The sequence below is a fragment of the Trifolium pratense genome, linkage group LG1 (genome assembly GCF_020283565.1).
Source record: "Trifolium pratense cultivar HEN17-A07 linkage group LG1, ARS_RC_1.1, whole genome shotgun sequence".
Lineage (NCBI taxonomy): Eukaryota > Viridiplantae > Streptophyta > Magnoliopsida > Fabales > Fabaceae > Trifolium > Trifolium pratense.
The window spans coordinates 8,526,999-8,533,405 of NC_060059.1; the positions used below are offsets into that span (position 1 = coordinate 8,526,999).

At 31.9% G+C, this 6,407-nt stretch overlaps 1 long non-coding RNA gene across 2 annotated transcripts; it reads right to left on the reverse strand.

Annotated features, from left to right (window-relative positions):
* Positions 1-3,251: 3,251 nt before the first annotated feature.
* LOC123919017 lies at positions 3,252-5,813 on the reverse strand. Of its 2 annotated transcripts, XR_006813008.1 has the most exons (6): positions 5,519-5,792; positions 5,313-5,440; positions 5,037-5,157; positions 4,025-4,053; positions 3,838-3,939; positions 3,252-3,539 (listed from the first exon to the last, which is right to left on the reverse strand). It is a non-coding gene; the product is annotated as an uncharacterized LOC123919017 (long non-coding RNA). The 2 variants fall into 2 exon arrangements; XR_006813006.1 differs by lacking the exon at positions 4,025-4,053 and having other exon boundaries at positions 5,519-5,813.
* Positions 5,814-6,407: the final 594 nt, after the last annotated feature.

A 6,407-nucleotide genomic window follows, 5' to 3' on the forward strand; every position in this document is an offset into this window, starting at 1 on the left:
TATGATCTTGAGAATGAAAAAAAAAATTAAATTAAATTAATTAAATCAATAATAACAATGCATGATCTTGGTAACAAAAACAATACATAAAACACAATTGATAATGAAACTTGAGAAACAAGAAACAAGAAACAAAAGAGAGGGAAGAATATAATAATAATTATATAAATTAAGAGACCAAAATTGAATTGAAGTATTTTCACATTTGAAAAACCTTTGCATGAAAATTGGAAATCTGTTCTGCAAATGAAGGTAATGTGCCCTTTGTGAGATGAGAAGGAAAGGACAAAAGGAGGGAAGGAAAAAGGAAAAAAAAAAACGAAACAAACACAATTGTTACAGCAAGGATTAGGTGTCAGAATATGTGGGGATTGTTTGTAATAACTGCTAATTTTAACGTTAATGAAATAACAAAACTTAAAAAATAATCTAACAAAATAACAACTTTACATCAACAAAAACAAAAAATACAATCTGTTCGATCCCCCGTAACTGTGATTGGGAGGAGGCTGGAACCACTTGATGTCAGAACTGACCCCGAACCAGATTTAATTGGTGGTCAAAAACCAAAACAAAAAATACAATCTGTCATTTTTTCATTATTCACTCATGGTATTTAATTTAATTTACTTTTAAAAAAATAATAATATTATAAAAAATTTAATATAAAGAAATGTCAATTGAGATTGTTCATACTTATTCCTTTTTTTTTTGTCCAACTTATTCCTATTTTTCTAAACTATAATATGTTTGTTAATAAAAAAAAATTTGCTACTAAAAAAAGATGTGTCTTATGTTATGATGAGTTTGTTAATAAAAAAAATTTGTTGCTACTAAAAAAATCAAGAGTATTGTTGGTATTATTGTTAAGTGTTATTTCAAATGATAATGAAGAGCAAAATGGATCAAAGAAAAAATCAGCTCAAACTACCTCATCTTTATATATTGTTATAGATAATAAAAAACAGTTACTTATTTGACTTGTATGGGCCGTTGGTAGAATAGTCTAGAATGACTATGTACCACCATAAATAATAAAAAATAAAATAGCCTAGATTGACTACAATTATGATGGTCCAAAGTCCAAACTAAATAAAGGTTGCTCGGATTATTTGAATAGAAGTTGACACATATAGTTGGTAGAAACATCAAACATGTAGAGATCGAATTTTAAACTCTCATATTTTTATCTAGGACTTACAATTTCATATATACAGTTATGAAAGTAGTTATTTTTATTAAAAATAGTCTTCTTTTATTTTTTTAAATTAAAAAAATATAAAAAATTAATTCTTTTGTGAGAGGAACAAAAAAAATCGCACCTAAAAAAATGCATATAAGTTTTGTCCTTTTATTTATTCATCTTAAAAAGTGAAATTCTAGCCGCTAAATTAATTGAAGAAAAAAAGTGCTGAGAAGACTATTTGGATATATATATATTAATATATATATATATATATATATATCATTTTGGTTTGTTGAAAAAAAACATTGACACATAGTATACATATTTTAGAAGACTTGGACTAAGAATTTAATACTTCAATTGTTGAAAAAAAAAACAGAACATAAAGTGAGGGTAAAATAAGAAGTTTCATTTTTGAAATGCCAAATTGAATATTATAAAATGGTACAGACATAAGCCAATGCCATGTAGCAAATAAACCAAATAAAATCTAACATAACTAACAGTTTACAAATAGAAAACAAATCTCATGCACCTTAACCCTGCATTTGGTAAATACAATCATGAACTCAATGAATAGAGTATTTTACAAATTCAAAGCCTGAAAACTGTTGTAGATATATGCACTATAGACCAAATTTCCTCTGCATATGAATGCCGCAGACATTACCCAAAACAGATCAAAATAAAACTAGAGTTTTTTAAAGTTTATAGAATAAAATTAGAGTAATATCTTTGGAGATGCTGTTAAATATATATGGTTGAAACTTTGAAAGTTCACAACCTCAATTCAATTGACAAATTTCGATATTGTTAGGTTAGATACTTTCACCGGAATTCGAATCTAGAACATTGTAGTTGTGTGTGTGAGTTTCAGTGATATTTGTCACTTCTTCTAAGACAAAAAAAAAATGACTGAAAGAATCTTTATATATCATACCAATGTGTAACAAAGATTGAAATTAAGCACAAGAATTTTGATTTTCCATTTTGTTTGATGGCTATACAATAACCAATAGACAAGAACTATTTAATTAACCAAATCCAATATCTATAATCTATCTCTTAGTTATTGATTAAAGATATGCAAAAAAATTCACACAAAAGAAGCCTTTACTACCTCATTAGCAAGTTTACTATTACCACATCCTAAAACAAATGACATTGAATTCAACAACTTCCACATCCCTTTACAATTCCCATTCTTCTTGCTCTTAACAACCTCTTTTCCATTCTCTGGCACCGCCGAAAACATCATCGCCGGTTCCCTCCGACTCTGTCTATTTCTAATGTCACTAAGTTGCATCTCTTTGGAAGATGACCTCGAATTCGACGACAACCCAAACAAAAACATAAACCATCTAGATTTTGTTGGACACCTCACCAATGAAACCTTTCCCCCCATTGTTGTGTAGTCACAAGCAAAACTCTTTACATTCAAACTACCCTTTACTTCTTGATCATCTTTTCCTTTAATCTTCAAGCTAGATTTCAAAGACTTCGAACTAAGACTTGTTTTTGGAACAAGAACACTTGTTTTTTGGTTATGAGGAACATGTTGATGATCTTTGAACACTACAACAAAACTGCTTTTTAGCGTCGGCCAAAATTAGAAGCTAAATGGCAAAAAGCGGACGTTACAAAGCATTTAGCGTCTACTTAGCGTCCATGTCGTGACAGACACTTAAATGCCTGAAGCTAGACAGTTGCGTCCAGCAGACGCTATTTGGCGTACGTCAGAGGAGACGCTATGTTGAAGCTACAATCACAGGTATACGGCAGACGCTAGTAGTGTCGGTTTGTGTTTGATGCTAAACGTATGGTTGGTTGTTGCCATTAGAGTCTGTTTGCCGGACGTTGTTTCTAGCGTCTGCTTTATCCCAAAGCTATTTATTTGCCAATAGAGTCCGTTTAGCGGACGCTAGTCTACATTTTAAAAAAAATATTTTTTTTTTAACTAAACTCTCTCCCAAACATACATAGATCCATATAATCAATAGTCATACAAAGTGACAAACACAATATCTCAACCCACAAACAAATTCGTAGTGTGAATTGAAAATCGTAAAATAGTGACAACATTATGTCATACAACAATAACACTAGAAAAAACAAACCAAGTGTATGTCTAACAAATCGAAAGTAAAGTCTACACCAAAAAACTATCCAAACATAATTTGTAAGATAAAAAAGAGCTGTAAACATAAATTCTTTCGTGATGACGCGTTTGCCTAGTGTTAATTACTACATGTCTACATAACTTATGAAGCATCCCTTTAACAAGTTGAAGGTTGCATAGAGTACCATATTCGACACTTGTACTTTTATGCACTTCCATATCATCAGTAACAACCTGGAAATTATACACAAAAGTGACTAAATTAATAATGAGGCAATTCAAAGAGTAAAAACAAATAAATGACAATATACTGAATCCTACATAACAAATAATGATCACTTGGTCAAAAATGTAATCTCACATTACAACAAGTCAATGTTATAAACTCAGATTGAGAGAACATTCTAATTCCATCATAATACATGACTTGTTGTCCAAAAAAAGAACTTTGGAACCATGTACTAAACCGCTTACAAGTATTATAAAAACCAACCATAAGCCAAATGTAAGAGCTTTGGAACCTTGTATTTACCTTTAAGCTTGTAGGAAGGTTTTTCATATACAAGTGCCCCAAAAAAGATATGACAGTAGAAAATCTGCTACACCAACATCACTGAAGCACTGCTTCAGCCACCTGCAAACAAGAAGACCAACACAACATATTAGAATGGAAACAGCCAGACTAATAGAAGAAGAAAAGCAGAGCAGCAAAGGATGACCTATTCAGGGCATCAGAGGACCTGCAGAACTGAACAAACGAAGTCCCAACAACACCATCAAAAAGTAGTTTTTACAATCAACTTTGTATTGAAGTCAATATCAATAATAAAAACAAGTCACAATTAATAACACTCAACATATATATAATGGACATTTTGACTCCCAATTATTACAAAGGGAAAAGCTAAAGAAAGACAATATGTGAACAGCCTCTTATCATATTATCAACAAGGGGAAAGCGAATAGCATTTGGACTGCATATTTAAATACAACATGATTGAGGCATCAATGAATGAAAATAAATCCACTCCACTCTAACTCATACATCAACAAAGAACACATATCCACACATATACATTTGCAAATATACTAGATATGAGTATCAAAAGCAAAAGAAACTACATAAAAACTCAGAGAAAGCAGCTATCCCAAGTGATTATTCTAAAAAACTACTTTAAGGATTAAGGGAATTGGCTAATGTGTATTGACAACTAGCAACTAACAAGCAATATAAGCCTAAAGATATATGTCCAATGAAAATAAAAGCTATGAAAACACGGTGATACAAGCCAAAAAGAAAAGCTAGGAAAATGGATAGTTCAATGAAATAAAGAGACCAAAGTGCAATGAAAATATACGCAATACAACTATTAAGCCATCAACTCCAGCTTTTAACAAAACAAATCATTAAAGTATATGTGTCAAAACCTTTTTGCTAAAAAACATATCATTGGTTCCTATCAAACATTTCCTAGATCAACAAAAATGTTCACCGTAGAGCAAAAACAATAACAAAATGATTCAGATGTTTTCAAAGCGAAGAGTTAAAGAGTGAAAATGCATATAACTCATCATGAAAATGTTTCATTTATTTGTTGCTGCTTTATTCATCTTATAAATGATTCAGATGCTTGACTAAGTACAAGCCACATCATAAAAAAAATACAATTACTAATACACATGATTTTATCCAATTTGACAAAGTACAAAAGAGAGGTAGCAAGAACTTACGACCCATAATCACGTTGAAGAGACTGTGACCGAGAAACGCGAAGAGGCTTCGATATTTAGGTCTAAATGTCCCATGTCTCCTCTTGAAACAGTAACAACACATGGGTCTAGGTCCTCACGGCTAATCAACCCAAAACAAAAACATTTAAATCAATAATAAAATCCAGATATGTTAATTTAATACATTAGAAAGTGGAATTGGGGTAAAGTTATACTTATAATTTAGGCTTTTTTAAACACCCTTAAACTATATCCCAATAATGCTGGAAAACTCACCCAATAAAGAATAAGAATAAAAACGAAGGTTGTGACAGAGAGGCGATGATGGAGACACAAAGCTCCGACATCGGCAAAGCTAATCCAAAACGCATCTGAAACAATGACTACAATAATTTAACACAAACCTGCAACAGAAGAGTGTTAATTTGCCGCAAAAAAAAACAAAAAGAAGAAAACAATGGAGATGATTAGAAAAAGCATACTTGTGGAGGAACGATCTTGGAGGGCGGTGGTTTCCGGTGCGAAAACGAGGGTGAAGGAGTATGAATTGGAACCAGAATGGAAACGAGAGTGAAAGAGGGTGGATCTGAACTAGGGTGAAAGCTTTGTATCCCCCCATCAATACAAAGCCACAAACAATTTTAGGGTTTATGGTGAACGAACAAGGGTGAGTGAAATTTTGGGAAAGTAAAGTTTGAATGTTAAGGGTTTTTATTTTTTTGAGTGAATGAGATGCAGGATAGGATAGGATTGAAATGTTTTTGGTGAGAGAGGAAAAAAAGGGAAAACGATGATTTTTGTATAATAAAAAGTCATCAAAGGGTAATAATAATCGTATCAGAGCATTAAAGAATTAAATTTATTTACCAGTAAAAAGAATAGAATCGGACTGGCCGACTCTAAACAATTATTGAAACTTTTGCGTCACCTTAATACAGCATAGAGTCGGCTAAGCTGACGCTAATATTTTTGTACAACCAACTGAAATAATTTTCCCTGTAGAGTGAGTCTGACCGAAGCTAAGCGGACGCTAGTAGCGTCGGTGTCGGGGGCCGACGCTAAAAATGGCAGCTAAATTGGTGTTTTCTAGTAGTGGAAGGGAATGAGTTTGCCACAAAAGATTATGTTGTCATGAATTGTTGAAGTATTGAATTCTTCACTGAAAAACTCAAACAAGTTATCATCATCATCATCATCATTATTGTAATTGTCTATTGAGTTTTTTCCATCTTCTTTGGAGAAATCATTCCATAGAGGTGAAATTGTAGAATTTGGAAGGTCACTAAGAGATAGAGTTTCATCATCATCATTATCATAATATTGATCTTGTAGCATAGTATTTTCTTCATTTCCTGCTTCTTGATCTGAGTT